We start from the raw sequence: 17500 nt of genomic DNA on the forward strand, positions 1-17500 counted from the left end.
CTGGCATGTATCAAAATGCATGCAACGGATGTATGGTGCTCTTCAAATAATATTGATTAATCATTGTGTTTACGTGTGTGTGTGTGTATGCATGAGAGAGATGAGAGAGGGATAGAAAAGTGAGACACAGGCCCGGTTCGAGAGATCCCCGATTGGGGGTGGGGGGCAATCATAGTTTGGGCGTGGTCCATTTTTATTCACCAACGCATAATTTTCTTTATACAGCACATCAAAAAATGTACTCTGTCACTCTGGAGGTGGCGACACGCAACACAGAAGACAGCGTCCTTTCCTGTCTAACCCAATATGTCAGTCAGAGATACTTGTAATAATTAGTGAGTAATGATTGTTTCCTTCTTCCAATAATTTTTGTGGGGACTTTTTGGGACCGCAGTGTTTTTCGCCAAGATCATCATTACCCGCTCATGGGCCCGGAGGTCTCTCTGCTGCGGGGTTAGCTGGGCTTGCTACTCCAGAGCTGCTCATGGTTGCTTGCATGTCCGTGTGTTCACATTCTGTCAGCTGCTGCTGGCTGGTAGGCACAGTCGGCACTTGCTTAACTGTTGTTGAAGCTTTACTCAAAATCGGACATTTTAGAAATCGCTGAACGTCCATAACTGCTCGGTAAAAATTAGTGGGATTATTTATTTTAATCGACACTAAACTTTACTACACATTGCACATATAAAGAGAAGCTTGCTTGAAAAGTATAAAACAGGAAAACCTTCCACACTCGATACACAATTTTTGTGGTAATCTTCAAAATGCTCACCATTTAATGTAAGACGCTGGACTTTCCTTTCTGCACATATAGCTACCGATAAAATCCGGTAAAAAGGCTACAAAAATTGTCTAGTGGATGACAGTCTCTACCAACGGACCATTTCAATCGTCTTACCGCCAAATGCTGTAGGACTATATATGTATATGTATGTGTATGTATGTATGTATGTATATATGCACACACATAAGAAATATTTTATTGGACCTATTTAGACTCAATGTAGTGACATATTTATTTCAGCTGCTAGGGGGGGGGCAATGCAAAGTAAATCAAAAGACCCCAATAATTATTGGGTGAATATTGGTTGAAGAAAAAAAAAGCCGTCCTTGCTTCACACACAATGGCGGCCCCGGTGCCTTTGATTCTGGAACAGCCACCGCTGCATTAGCAGAGGGTTGTTTGATAGAAAGCAGAAATCGCTGCATGGTTGTTTGACTGTAATGCAGGATATTGGAAGTCCTCCACATAATTTATCCAGGTAAGAAATTATTTAAATCAGATATATAAATCCTGATTCCTAAAGCTACCACTCCTTCAAGCTAGCAATAGCTAACTAGCTAAGGGGAACTGGCTAGCTAGCTAAGGAGCCAATCCTATACCCAAGCAGAAATGCTCCTTATACTGCACAACACAAAACCAATAATAGTAAAACTGTCAAAAATAAATGCACAATAATTTTTTTTTAATACTTTAATTTTAAATTATATATATGAGAACAATCTCACTATGACCTAGTTTAGAACTGTCAGTTAATTTTTCCGTCTCCAAGTTTTGTAGAGTCCAGCCAACCAATCAGAAATCGGAACAGTTTGAAATCGTTGAGCTAGCCAATGACATTGACACTAGGTAGGGGCAGAAGAAAGTGAGTCGCCTACAGGATTCCAAACGGACATAACTACTCTGACAGATATACACATGCTTCTGGCCAGAACAATGATCAGTTATTTGCGTGGGTAGTGGTAAAATTTGGGTGCTCAATGCCCAGCCTTGACCACCTCTAGGTCCAGCTATGGTGAGACAGAGAGCAAAAGAGAGGAAGAGAGAGAGAGAGAGAGAGAGAGAGAGAGAGAGAGATACAAATGACAGAAAGAGAGTTTGAGAGGGCTTGACACCTTAAGTTCTGTCCCTTTGCTGTGTGTTGCCATGGTTACCAGAAACACAAACCAAATTAGTCAAAACAAGTGCATGTGGCACTAGGAGAGCCTCAAATGATGCATAATACATCCTACAACACACACACACACACACACACACACACACACACACAAACCAAAAAAACAGAAGCCACATATTTAAAGCCAGACCAAAAACCAAGTCTGACTGAAAGGAGTGATGTCATCAATATGACATCACAGGCGTGGTCTGTCTTGCTAAGTCCAGAATTCATTCTGCTCTATCCCATAATTACCTATTAGTTCCACACACATCTGTTACCGTGACAACCCACATCATACCGTCATAAAGATTCCCCAAACAGTATAAATACACAAGGGTGGAGTTCAAAACTAATTAAGGATAATTAATATACTGATTTTTAATACTGATGTCCTTCTTACTGGCTTTATCGGTTAAGTCATGTTCATTAGGACACAGCTGCTCTGTACAACCTGTCAGTCAAGGTCTCCATGCAGATTACAAGTCTTTAAACACATGCTCAGCAGATGTACACACAGACACACACACAGACACAGACACACACACACACTAGACTAAATGTTACTCCAAAATGCATGATATACTGCAGGGACAGAAAAGGAGAGGACAGGACAGGAGAAGAGAGTTTTGCTTTTATTTGAATTTGCTGTATATGAACAATACAACCAATTTGCTGTATATGAACAATACAACCATAGATTCTAGACAAACCTCTGAGATTAGATAAATGGATAGATAGATAGATAGATAGATAGATAGATAGATAGATAGATAGATAGATAGATAGATAGATAGATAGATAGATAGATGGATGAGGTTGATTTGGAGAGGCACATGAGGGTTGATATTAATTATGCAGTAATTCAGTCTTGGTTCGGCAACATCAGAGGAGAAATGCGCAATGAATTTCAGCACGTTTGACCTCTCTCTTTGAAGTGTACACACGCTCGCACACATGCACGCACACACACACACACACACACATGCACACACACACACACACACAAAAAACAGCAAATACAAGATAATTCAGCTTCACTTTCCCAAAGATTTTACCAACAATGATGTAATTCACAACAATACAGCACTTTAAATAATTCCTGAACCAGCAAAAACCCACTTATAAACTTCAGTGTCTGTGTAAGGGGTCACACAAACAGACATGTCATCTCAGCTCCAGTAAAGCGGCACTGAGGTCGCAGACTCTGAGATCGATCCACCCGCCGCAAAAAAAAAAAAAAGTTTCCCACAGTTTCAGGAAAAGTGCCATTCCGAATTTCCTGACAGACTTAACGATTCCGTCTCCGCGAGTTCATTTTAAAGCAGGATAAGGTCCAGGGAGCCGGGGCCAAGGGCTAGCTAGCGTCTCTCCCGTCTGTGTGGAAGCCCTGTGCGGAACATAACCCTCCCAGGCCTCAATCGGTCCACGGAGACCTGGCAAATATTTGAGCTACTCATTCATCCTGCTCTACAGACAGAACCCATTGTGCTTTGGGCAGCAAAGGAATCTTTATGGGCCTTCATTTAAAAATACAATCGAGAGGATACACACACACACTAACCCTGTGCCAGCATGTATGCATGTGTGTGTGGGTGACTCTATGTGTGTGTGTGTGTGTGTGTGTGTGTGTGTGTGTCTGTCTGTCTGTCTGTCTGTCTGTTTTTCTGAGTTTAAATTGACTGGAAACATCAAGTGTCATCACCTGTAATCTGTCACCAAATGGATCCCAGTCTTCATCCTTTAAAACTTTCAGCAAAAAACGTTCTGGAAGCGCTTTCCGTGATTAAAGTCATACATCCACCGAGCTGGCACCCCCAAGATCAGCACATCAGTCTGCTACAGAGAGAGAGAGAGAGAGAGAGAGAGAGAGGAGACAGTAGGTCCTTTTTCTGTGGTCGTTACTGTCTCTCTTGGTGAATATTTTCTGGAGATTTGATTTTTACTGCTTTTCATAATATTGTCATGCATCATCATGCCTTGGCAAGAGAGTGTGTTTATGTGTATGTGAGAGAGAGTGAGAGACAGGAACAGAGAGAGAGAGAGAAAGACAGAGAGGCAGAGAGAGGGAGTAAAAGGGAGACTAATCAGACCAACAGTCTCCCTGTCGTTTGGAATGCAGTTTCAGAAGCCAAAACCAGACTCTTGTAGGGGCCTATTTGTATCAATGAAAAGAACAACAAGACTAAGTTTAATTCTACCAGCCATTTCTCAATGTTTCCACACTAAGATTTTTTGCATGGTTGCATAAAGAAAATTGACTTAATCTCAAAAGAAACAATCCAAAATATCTCAAACTTGCCTCACATCCCCGCTTAGCGAGTCTAATCTGACAACCCGTCTACGTACAGCCAGACCGCGAAAGAACGGTTTAAAAAATATTGCGGTCAGTACTTGAGGTTTAGAGTGACTGACAGTTGAATTTGCTTCAGTGAATATACAAACACATTCCCTACAGAAACGGACTGAGGAGCAGCTGTAATATGACGAACCCAATCAAGCATGAGGTTTCCACAATTAAAGCCGAGAAAAAAAAAATAATGTTAATGCATGACACACTGACATTGGGTGGGGGGGGGGGGTAAAAATAAATTACTCTCAAGCAAAGTATATTCTCGTATTAGATCATTTGTAATTCTGAGATTCTTTTGATAGAGAATGTAGTAAAACAGAGAGCATAAAGTCATAGAGGTAAAAAAAAAAACAAAAAACAAAAAAAACCCTTCCGTAGGGTGCGAGAGAAAAGAAGGCGACCAAATTGAACCCCCGGAGAGCCAAAATCCTGCTGCAGTATCTCATTTGCAGAAGGCCGTACACACCTGATCCCCACGTTTATTAAAAAAAAAAAAAAAAAAAAATCCACCTCTAATTAAGAGGTGAGAGCAATAAGCTGCAGAACTTCGGCTCTTAGAACTGGATTTGGGCGCATCCGCGACGGACTGTTCAGTTTCGCCTCATTTCGCTTTAAGCTTTAGCTTCTATTTCTCTTCTTCTGTTACCACTGCTCCAGGATTAAATTAAAACCTCCCGTCTCTTCCCGTCAGGTGCGGGACACATGATCCCAAATCGTCATGACAACAGCGAGGTTTCTGGCAATACGCTAGGGAGCGGAGATTTAGACTGATAGATGTTCTGAGGTTGTCGACGTTTAGTCAGGCCTGATTAGGGATATCTAAACATCGCCTGATTTCGACAGTAATCATATCTGTCCTTAGCCAGTCTTCACCACAGACATTACCGCAAAAGCCAAAGGAGAGAATCAATTAGACAGAATGTAATCATTTACCGAAAGAGTCAGAAATAAAATATACTTTTAACAGTTTATGGAAAATCATTGCCGTTTGAATCTAGGGACATGAACTCACTGAGTAAGCACTGACTGCCCTTCAAGTCTTGCTCAATTCTGTTTCTTCTTCATCAGTATTTACCAATGAATCAATGTTTCGTACACTTTAATTTTCTTTTCTTTTTTTGGGGGAGAACTGGATAAACACAGTGGGGGTTGATTAACTATGTGTTAAATGTGTGTTTCTTAAAACAAATTCTGAAATATCTTTTGAATCTTTTCTATCAACACTTTCGCACTCCCCATAGTAGAATGGGGACTTTTGATTGGCAGTAATATGCTCTAAAGTTTCAAGGTTTTGTAAAAAATCGTCACTGAGGCCTTGTGTACGGACTTCAGATACCTCCCTCACGGTGTCTTTTTTCTCCCGTGGTCGTTTTGTTAGCTCTTGTTAGCTGACTTGGCTCAAAGACAGATATTCTTAGAACAAGTGTTTTTCTTGCTGGATTGGGTAGGCTAGTGAGGTGTAACGCCCTTTCTCAAACCTCTAAGCAAAACACAAACGGCTGCCATCGTGTATACTGTATCTCTCAGTGGGCTTATGCTGTGTTTAGCAACTGTGGTGTGAGAACATAATTCAGGGTTCAAATCCAGCCACAGATATGCAATATGTCCAGCACTGAGAGAGAGAGGGAGAGAGAGAGAGAGAAGATGGAAAGAGAGGTACCAACAGACAGAAAGAGAAAGACAACATTGTCCCACACTCTGTCATGTCTAAAAAATATCACTGAAAGCTTAATTGAATTGAGAGGATAAAGAAAGGCAGGCGGACAGAGAGAAAGAGGGAGGGAGAGAGAGAGAGAGAATCAAAGAGATGAAACACAGTGAAATTGGAGAGAGAATTGATCTGTTTGGATATCAAAAGTAGCTTTGAAACTGTGGATAAACAAAAGCCGAGTAACAATCATTTCCAGACAGGCATAGATCAAACACAGAAACTCCAACTGTTAGGGAAATATTTTCTAATTGACTCATAAGACAAACCTAAATGTGAAACACACCACAGCGACGTCATAACGGGGGGGGATTTCCGAGAGAACAATACAAAAATCGGTCCAGATCTTTCCAGAAACGCACACTTAGTCCAAACAACCTCACTAAAATCAGCCTACACTTCATAATTTGGTTTATGAACAGAACTGACAGTAAAAGACATGCAACGCAATAGTCTAAAATGAGTTGCTGTCAGACATACACTAGTGTGACTGGATAGGTAGAGTATTATAATGTCATAAATTCTATTAGACGTTAAATTAGATGATTAGGTGCTTTTTCAGAGCCCATGTATCAAATCTGATAGAAGATCACATTTGTGATTGAATTTTAAAAGAAAATTTACTTTATATAAAGCTTGTAATGATGAATCATAACTGCCTATTAGAGATATGTATGGCTTTCAAACAAAGCAAAATCCCTCTTAGCCACTAATGGACTAAAGTAAAGCACTCACATTTAATGTGGTAAAAAAAAAAATTTTGAAATGTTTTATGCATGTATTAATACATTATGCAGGCTGATTTTCAGTGAAGTCCCCTAAAAATGTACTTTGAGTGATTTTTACGTGAGGTAAGGGAAGAAAAAAAAAAAAAAAAAACCTTCGGTACTCTTTTGAATTCTAATTGATAAAAGTCATCATTGATTGCTTTCGCTCAATATTTCCTCTGTTTGGCAGGAACCAATTATGCGAGTGATTATCCCCTGAGGACATAATGACAGGATGCGCGGCAGGGTCTGAAGAACGTAGTCTGTTTTACCGAGCTCAGCTTTGCAGGATCGTCTCCTGACGACAGACATTTTAATCGTTTGATTGGTGACATTTGAGAGCGTTTATGTCTGGAGAACCGACCGTTTAAACATCCAGAGAGGTTGGACCAGCAGATCAATCAAGGGCATTGTTTCATATGGAGATGCAGTTAGGGACATTTCAAGTAGCAACTGTCTGCAAAAGGCTACTGGGGAGGAAGTCTAGAAAAACATTTGTTTAAAACAGAAAAAAGGCATTTCTTTTACTTTTAATATATTTAGCCTGACTATAAGCACTCCTTGTTGATTACCTTTTTAGCAGTAAGCATGAAGAATTAGTTATTATTCTGTCCTGTTAAGTATAGAAGGCATTATTAGTTTAGGATAGAAGGTGTCCCAGGAGCATTTTTGCTTAAAAATGACATTTCTTGCAAATTTATGATATTTAGCATGACTCATGGCCCTCCACTAAACTACTTTTTTAAGGCCAAGCACAAACAGTTGGTTATTATTCTGTCATGCTAACTATGGCAAGCATGAGCAGTTTTGGATAGAGAGCTACGAAGCCAGAGATTGCAGTTGCTTGCTTTGGACAATGTCCCCATATAGCATTACAATAACGCACAGTCTACAAATTTAGCTGCATAATACACAACACACTGAGGCAGGAAAAAAAACAAGTATGTTGACTGATTCCTGTTGTATTTAAAAGTACACCCAAAGTCTTCTTTTCTTCCATTTCAGCTGAGAAGACATTTTGAACTATTTGTGGATACATGAAAAGAAATTAGTTTTGAACGCAAAGGACTTGTGTCACAAATTTAAAAAACTAACCAGCAACATGAAATAACAGCAGGATGTGAATAGATATTTTCTTCAAAATGACAGCCGTGAAAAAGGTCACTCTACCTTTCAAATCAGGCAGGGGCTTACTAGCATTGTCTAGGTCACCTCAAGGTCAAAATGATGAAGCAGTAAATGAACTGGTCTGGAAAAGGTAGGGGTTGAGAATCTCAATGAGAGTGTTCCGGAGCCACACACTTAGGCCTGACCCCTGAAATCGATCCAGGAGTGTGTGATTTCCTTTGTAGGCAGTGCTAAGAGAAAGCAACTCTGATTAAGAGTCAGTTAAAAGAACAAAACTAGAAGCAGAAAAGCTCCCCCCAGAGAAAGATTTACACTCCTGCGGGTCTGACTTGTAACTACAGATTCAGCGTTCATTATGTTTGCTATCTTTGACTGATCTCGCTTGCAGGATTTGACAGGAAAGAGGTAGGGACACGCTCACATTTGAGAAAGAAAAAAAAAGAAAGAAAGAAAAAAGGAATGAAATGAGCACATCTCTATCAGTAATTTTGGATATGAAGCCTTGGAGTTTGATAGGAGGCGGATGGCAGGAGCTGCCTGGTGATTGGAGTGACATTTCAAAAGCACTTTCTTTGTGGTCGAGAAGTGGAGATTATGCATACCGACTCAGTGAAAATCCTGTTTCATTTCGATGGAAATTCATTTCAAGCTGTTAATAAATCAATCAGATGCAGTTTCTTTTTGTGAGTTGGTGAGACTTTCAAGGAGTTTCTTTATTTTTTTATTTATATATTTACTTATTTATTTATTTTTCCATTTCAAGTGGGTTGTTTTTTTCACTCTTGATGACTAGAGAGATCTCAAATCTTGATGAATAGAGAGCCCACTGATTATTATGTAAAAATGGTGAGAATTCAAAATGTAATACACACTTCTCACCAAGAAACAAGTCCATTACAGATATTGTATGTATGCAGCGCTCTAGATGATAAAATCCCATTTGTTTTAGGTGAGTTTCCAAGCAAGTGTTATTTAAAACTACGCATAGAGAGGTAACAAGCTGGATGTGTCTGGTTCAGGTTTTGGTTCAGGGGGTTGTTTTGCAATGGAAGCAGTCAAGTGAAGATGTGAAGGTCATAACAGAACCAGGAGATGTCATTTAGATCACAGCAAGTTGAAGGGCTTTGAGTTTTTAAGGCATGGGTAAACTGTGTGTGGTTTAAGTTAATGGATCGGTAAGGACCGGATGTTTTTAGTTAAGTTTGCGGTACACAGTAAAGGGCAGAGAAAGGCTGTTCTTTTGTTCCTCGCCCTTTTGTGGGAAAACTCATTCCGGACCCCTCATGACACTTCCATCAAATTACTTCAAAAAGTTAAAAAAAAAAAAAAGAGAGAGAGAGAGAGAGAGTTTGAGATAGTGGTGGTGTGTTGGCTTTCAGTTTCACAAAACCTCTGAACTTCTATCCTTTTGACCAAAAGTCGGTTCAGTTCTTTCAGAGGTTGCAAACAATGAAGATCCGTGCACAATCTTGGACCAGAAAGCTATTTCCAAATACATGTCTGGGAATGGCGAAATCTAACACCATTACGATTAAATTAAATTACAGCTAAACCATGATGCTGTTCAATAGCTGTGGTTATGAACAACACTTGCTCAAAGAATGTGAGTAGCTACTGTATAACTATTCTTTTTTTAAGTCCCTTTGGATCAAATTTCTGCCAAGTCACTAAATTTGAACAGTAAATGTAAATGTTAATGTATTACATACTGTTAACTGTAGCTTGCCTGCGTTCACTTTTTATTCAGCTAGTGATGTTACACTAGCTGAGTCACTATAGGCCATGCTTACAAATTTTATCACCAGACTAACAGGACCTTGGCTTGCTGGAAAAATATCTAGCTAGCTTGCAAACACATCTAAATTTAGCCAGCCAAAGCCAGAACTGCCCTTTTATGTGGATATGTAGACATGGGTGAAATGTTTACTTGTGCCATAAATATTACCAATGTATGAGATCACCAGAAAATGTGAACTTTTGTCAGGGTACGGGAATATAAATTCCTTAGATTTAGTTCCTCGTCATTTCTGCTTGAGACATAGGAATATGCCCATGATTCTAGACTAAACAAAGTCTGACCTCACACTAACTCTGTGTGACTGTATTACAAGGCTTTTTCATATGCTCAGATGCAAACTCATTTGTTTTCAAATGCCAAAACCCAAAAGAAACTATATACCAAACATATAATTAAAACTATGTCTGTTCATTTGTGTTTCCGTTAGCTAGCTATTTCTTTCAACTTGTGTGGGCAGCGAATGATTTTGCTGATGTTCATGGTTTGTGCCTTATTTACAAACCGAACTTTGGTACAACAGTGAGGTTTTGCGTTTTTTGTTCTTTTTTGTCAAGCTGGAACATTACAAAAAGGAACCAACGCTACAAGTATGTATACAGTAAGAGAATCTGTAAGATGTATTCACATAACAGTTGGGTCTAAAACACAGAAAATAACTTAAATCAGTAAACAACAGAGCTGTAATTTCCTACGTTCCTGTTGACATTCATGTAGATATTTGGCTCTGACAAATGCAGTTGTTTATTAAGCTTCTGTGTAACACAGTCTTGAAAGTAGCACATAAAAAGGCGCAATATATAAAGAAACGCGTGATACTACGTTATTCCGATATTCCAGTCGCTGAAAATGGAATCTCTGCTCACTTGGGTCACTAAAGGTCAACGCTGCGCCTGGAAAACCAGGGCATTTGCACTGCCTCAGCAAAGCCAAACACAGAGGCTCAAATTCATCAGACGTACACACACAAAGGAAATGGGGGCAGTCGAACGAAGCCATGAAAGCAAATTAGGACGCAAGCGATCGTTCACACAGTCAAAATATACACCGGATCCTGCTCTGATTGTCTTATTGCCATACAATGTTGAGGGTATTCGCGTCTCAGCCCGAAACCCTGTAGCATGTCCATCCTTGCGCAGCGTTGGAGGGGAAGCGCGGCTAGCAGGCGAATGTTCCCGCTTTGCCTTCTCCATCATTAGAGGAGCAATTAGCGCTAAACGTTTTGTTTGTGTTTGCTATGGAGGTTCGTTTCTGAATGATGTGCTGTAAGCACAATACACCACACTGTCTGCCCTGGTTTACATGCATCACTGAAGGAGAAAGAGAGAGAGAGAGAGAGAGAGAGAGAGAGAGAGAGAGAGAGAGAGTTGCTATTCTTGAATGCATGAATGAGTGAATTAGTGAATGAATGACTATCAGTGACTGTAACCCACATTAGAGACTGACTGGTGGACATGTCTGCTAAATAGTTTATGACTTGATAAGCAGTTAAAGTGGTGTGATTCAGAATTCTTTTTTTTTTCTTTCTAAAAATCCCCCTCACTCCATCCAGCTAATGCTTCAATTACTGGACGATAGCTCTAAAATTTTTGGCATCAATCTTAATGCAGTTTCCTTCCAGGCTTAATGAATAAAGTTTAATGACATTGGGTGTGACTTTTCTTACATGCGGGTCATGCTCTTGCTCTTTAACCTTGGGTTCTAAGTGTTTTTGATTGAGAAACAAAAAGTGTGTGTATGTGTATGTGTGTTTACCTGCACACATGGTATCACTTTAGGGGGTTTTTTTTGTTGTTGTTTTTTTTTTATATTTTACAGTTTGACACCCCACATCTTGTTAACAAGATTACACACACACACACACACACACACACACACAAAATACCAGAAAGACACATGATGCACTAACGTATAAACAAACACAGTATAACTACTCATTTCCCACTGGGACTTACACCATTCAACATGTTGGAGTAAGATCTGCTTTTTCTTGCTTAAAAACAGCTGACATGGTAATCCCTAATATACTAAACTGATTAACAGAATGTCTTTTATTTTGCCAACTGCGCAGAAAAACACTCCAAAAATTACACGGCGCTTTTACATTTTAATTAGAGAGGTGGAGTGGATGGTTGCTTAATTAAAGCAGCCTTAAAAACCTTTGGCTTTTGAAATGTTTAATGAGGAAAAAAAATAAATAAAAAATTGTCACAGAAGAACGTTGAAACATTGATCCGTTTGATCTTGGTTTGGCTTAGTCTAATCAGGAAGCTAATCCCTCCAAACGTATTGGCAATATTCTCCTGTCAGTTCTTTACCTGCAAGCTCTCTAACTACAGGCATTTGCAGTTTGAGTACTTTGAGTACTTTGAAGATTTTGACCACCCATGTTTTGAGATTAAGCAGACAATATAGTCGTACCACAGACTCCTATTTCTTCAGTCATTGTAGGATTGGGGGGGGCGGGGGGGGGGCGTACATAATAACATTTCGCCCCTCACTCTGTCCCCCCAAACCACTGGCCAACGACATTCCCGAAATTGGAAACTCTGGTCCCGACCATTGAACTGTCCGTCATATATCATCCAGATACGAGACTGAGATTAATAGAGTAACTGCGAATGTCAGGATCTGCTCTAGCGGACTGTGTGTCACTAAGCCTGGGGGAAAAACACACACACACTAGGGCTCTGTATTAAAGGACATTTCCCATTATCTTTCAATGGGTTGAATTTATAGCATGGTGTATCTGAGATTCCCATACGTAGCTTAGCAGAACATTGCTAATGAGTCACTGTGGAATGTTATCTTGCAGAAGGCCAGAAACCCTCAAACACGGTCCATGGTTACCGAACGTCTCCATAAATGTCCAAATATCTCCGGGATTTCTCAGAGCGTCTCAAAAAAAAATAACTCAAGTCATCTGAAAAAACGTCTTCTCCACAATGCAGAGTGACAGAACGAGGCGATGAGTGTTTGATCAGCTGCTGCAAGGTCTGGACGGCCCACGAATACACAAGGGATCCGTTCGGAAATTCGTCAGAAGATAAAACGTTGTCTTTTTGGCTCCTGAGAATAACAGAAGGAACCAGATTCACCTGCAACGCGTGGGCGTAAAAAAAAAAAAAAAACCCCATCGTAATGCAGGATTGAAGGTTTCGAGAAATGTCACCGGTAACGTCGAAAATATTCCAACATGTGTTCACACGTGTCCGAACTGTTATTCCCGTCAGAGGAAAACAAACACCAAAAAAATACCTCAAGATTAAACAACGGTTTCTGTAAGTGAATCATTTCACACAAACAGTCTTTGAGACAAAAATATTTACTGGAGGAAAACTAAAGGAAAGTGTCAAAGAAGTATTTATGAAGCTGTCAGAGAGAGAGGGGGGGCAAGAAGAAAAAGAGAGCGAGAGAGAGAGAGAGAGGAAATCAGGCTGTTTTTATTAGGGCTCTCCGTCCATCTCTGTAGACACATATGGTGCCAATGTCAGAAGTAGGCGGATATGTTTTGAACAGGAACTTTTCTCCTGCTTTTACTCTTCCCTCAGGAATGTTCAACTGACGCACTGTTCATTCGTTTGACCTTGTAAAGAAATGACAGAGATTTTTATCATTAGGAAGAGAGAAAGAGGAGAGGAATGGACTTGTGTTTTAAGCCTTGTGTATACGCTTTATCTTAAGGGAGCACAAAGCAGTTGTCTGCAGTGCTGAAAATGAAATCGCAATGTGTGACTGATCAAAAAATAATATTGCTTCGTTTCAAAGGCAGTATGTGTCCGTGTTTGTTGTAAGTGTGTGTACATTTTGTGTGTTTTTCTGTAAGTTTTCAAGTTAACATGGTGTCCTTGATTGTAGTAGACAGCTGTGACTTTGAGCGACTGGTTTGCAGTGAGAGGCAGCTGGTAGACCCCCAGCACCACCAGAGGGGACAAGGGGAGCAGCGAAAGCCGTGACCCAGTCACCAAGCCCTGATGTGGGGTAAAACTCTAAGGCCACGCCCCTCAGCCCTGGAGCAAGGTGGTGGTGGTGCGCCAGAACAAAGGGTCTGTCAGTAATATTATTGAAAAGAGGAAAAGACAGACAGAGAGAGAGAGAAACAGAGACAGAGAGAGAGAGAGAGATGGAAGTTATTTTCGCCGTGTTCCCAGTCTGCGAACATGTTCGCTTTCGTGCTCTCTGACACACAGCTGTCCTTTCTCAGCACCACAGACCTGGGATGAGCACAGAGCCACAGACGTCTTACTTAAATAAATCAATCCCTGATTCTACTCTAAACTTTCAACCTGACACACATTTTACCCACAAATTATTTACCGTCTGTCATGTCTCTCCATCGCCAGATGTACACGCATTTTTCTCTCCACCTCGACAGACAAAAAAAAAAAAAAAAAAAAAAAAAGAACAGAAAAGACAAAAATTGTGGAAATAAACACAGACTGATACTATTGCAGCGGGGTTTGTTGTGTTTTCCTTTGATGGAGGAAGAGATTTGGGGAACGTCGAGTTGGCGATTTGTTTAAGTTTTGGGAGTTGAAGGATTCTGTTTGGAAGCCATAAACTTTTCAGAGATGTCGGGGGGTACACGTCAAACAGACATCAGTTATCGTGTCCCCCTTTTTGCAGAAATATTAAATAAATACGAATCAGCTCCGCGGGGAAAAATCATAATAACCACATTTGGCTGCTGACTTATGTGAGTAAAACGTTTTAGCCGTGAGCTACTTCTTTTTTTTTTCTTCTTTTTTTTTTATGAGCTCATTAATTGAGAAACAAAACTTTGCGTCTAACCTGCGGACATGGAATAATCTAGACCAGATGACAACCTTTGACCTCTTACCACAGGGGCCACTCTGAGTTCATGCAGAGACCTGCTGTTGGAACTGTCAGGGTGTCTAACACACACACGCACACACACACACACACACACACACACACACACACACACACATGCTAATGTCTACTTAATCAACAGCTCGGCCTGTCTGCAACATCACACGGCAGTGTGTGTGTGCGTGTGTGTGCGTGTGTGTGTGTGTGTGTTTAAATCTTAGAAAAATGTAAAGTGTAAAAAAGAGAAAGTATAAAGAAAGCCGCTGTGGTTTTTAATCATCTGATTCTTGATGTCAACCCTTCAGTTTCAGTGTGTTATAACTCACGCTCTGATAACAATATTGGATTTTTAAATTTAACATTTTGAATTTTTAATGTCAGAAAATGAATTATGACACGTTATTAATTCAAATGTTCAATATCAACAATTACATTTTACGAAGTTATAACAGAAGATGGATTTCCCATTAATTTCAATAAGAATATTAAAATGTGATATGTATGAATTGAAGCAGAAAGACATTGTTCACTCTCTCTCTCTCTCTCTCTCTCTCTCTCTCTCTGTCATCAGAGAGTAAAGCGGGGCATCTGTCTGGTATTATTACTGTAATACTCACATTTTACAAATGCCTTCTTCCCCCCAATACCCTCAAATACCCCCCCCCCCCCATCCTACAGCTCACAAACACATTATGAGAATTCCTCCTGAGGGTGTGTGTGTGTATGTCTGTGTGCCAAGGTGGGGGTGGGCTGAACTTTGAGCATTGGGAGTGGGGGGCTATGGTTGTGTGTGTGTGTGTGTGTGTGTGTGTGTGCCAAGGTGGGGGTGGGGTGTACTCTGAGCTTTGGGAGTGGAGGGCTGTGTGTGTGTGTGTGTGTGTGTGTGTGTTGGGGGGGGTCTATGTGCGTACATGCATGTGGGGGGGGGGGGGTTGTGTTCATATATGCGTGCATGTGTGTGTGCGTTTGGGGTGGGGGTCTGTGTGCACACATGCGTGTATGCTGTATGTTGAACATATGATGTCTGATGACATGCTTCATCTGTGTTGACAAACAAAAATTACGTTAAGTCCACACCAAGCTACACATACATTCTCTCTGACATCCGGGAGCTCTAATGTCACTGCACATCACTTTACGTGTGTGTGTGTGTGTGTGTGTGTGTGTGTGTGTGTGTGTGTGTGACAGGGGTTTGTGAGTGTGTGAACCTCTGGGTATGTCTTTTGTCACATTAAATCAACATTGTCTATGAAAGGTGGTAAAAAAGGAAAAGAGAGAGAGAGAGAGAGAGAGAGAGAGAGAGAGAAAGAGAAATCAAGGGCACAATGTTTTGAATCATATTTTGTAGAGTTTAGGGGCGTAACCGATAGCAACAGTCTCCTCCTGAGGTTTGGTTTGGCAGCTAAAAGATCATAACAGTGGGCTAATGAGGATGTTAATTACACTGTATGTCTGTGTGTGTGTGTGTGTGTGTGTGTGTGTGTGTTTTTAAGTACCTCAGTATGTGTTTTCTTGTGTTGTTGTATTTGTGTGTTGAGAGTCAGGACAGTTTTCACACATTTTTTTCAAGTGACATGTGCTAGGCTGAATCCATCGGACACAAATTTCTCACACCATCATCTTCATCCTGTCAGCACCGAAATGTCAACTCGGAAAAAAATCGGAATAGTCTGCCCTGACTTCACACGAGACGTTACACATGAATCAATGCCGGGACTTTGATTTGCTTTGATGAAGACCAGTGTTGGTGATTTAGTGGCTTGTTTGTCAATACTGAAAATGCCATTAAGAGTCATTTTTAAAAAATTCACCGGCGTTAAGATTAGTTTGCATCCTTTCTCGGCAAAAGAAAAATGAGAAGAGGAGCAGTGAGACACAGTGGGAGTCAGTGAGACAGAATGAGAAGCAGTGAGACAGAAAGAGAAGCAGTGAGACAGAGTAAATGTCAGCGAGACAGAACGAGAGGCAGTGAGGCGTGGTGAGAGTCAGTGAGACAGAACCAGAAGCAGTGAGACAGAACGAGAGGCGGTGAGACAGGCTGAGACTCAGGGAGAAAGAACAAGAAGCAGTGAGACAGAACGAGAAGCAGTGAGACAGAACGAGAAGCAGTGAGACAGAACGAGAATGAGTGAGATAGAACGAAAGGCAGTGAGACGTGGCTAATATTTCACTCGCGTGATGACTGTGGATTTCAGCAATCAGAATCAACTGGTCTCAATTCTCTTAACGTGGCGTTAATGGGGTTTTTTTTAACGTTTTTACATATTCGAGTGAAGTTTTATTAAACTCCCAGAGGAACAGATGAGGATCCACTATGCTTAAGCCTGGTTTTACTTTTGCTGATGACTGTTGACAAGTCAACTCCACACTGTAATATTACTATTAATGTCACTGTGTTATTACAATATGAGTGAAGATGTTTATTCATGTCTTTTTCAGTCAGAACTTGTCACGTGCAGCTGCCATTCCCAATATGAAAATAATTCAAGTTAAAAAACTGTTTACTGCACAGCGTTTAGGAAAGATCCAACTGAGTTTAGGAGTTTCCAACCCAGATTTTGGACGACTCCATGGTAGCCAGATGACTCATGTGAGGTGGGGTTCCATTTTGGGACGATACAAGTTGGCACACACACCCTGGGAAAAGTCACACACACACACACACAAACACACACACACACGCACACAGACACACACACGCACACACACACACAAACACACCCCTCCCTCAGGATCCTCTCCGCCCTTTTGCCTGCTGTCACCTATGGTTACTATGACACCCCTGAACCCCGCAGTAGGGTCAGGCATCACTATGGCAACCAAAAGGTCAAGGGGCGGGCCTAAGAAGATGTTCCCAACATAAGGGAGAGGGAGAGAGAGAGAGAGAGAGAGATAGAGATGATTCCCCCTCTCTCTCCTTTTTGTTTTATGCATTTCTTTACCTTTAGTCATCTGTCTCGTATTTCTCTGTGTTCTGCA

This window comes from Chanos chanos, chromosome 11, assembly GCF_902362185.1.
Source record: "Chanos chanos chromosome 11, fChaCha1.1, whole genome shotgun sequence".
NCBI classification, from domain to species: domain Eukaryota; kingdom Metazoa; phylum Chordata; class Actinopteri; order Gonorynchiformes; family Chanidae; genus Chanos; species Chanos chanos.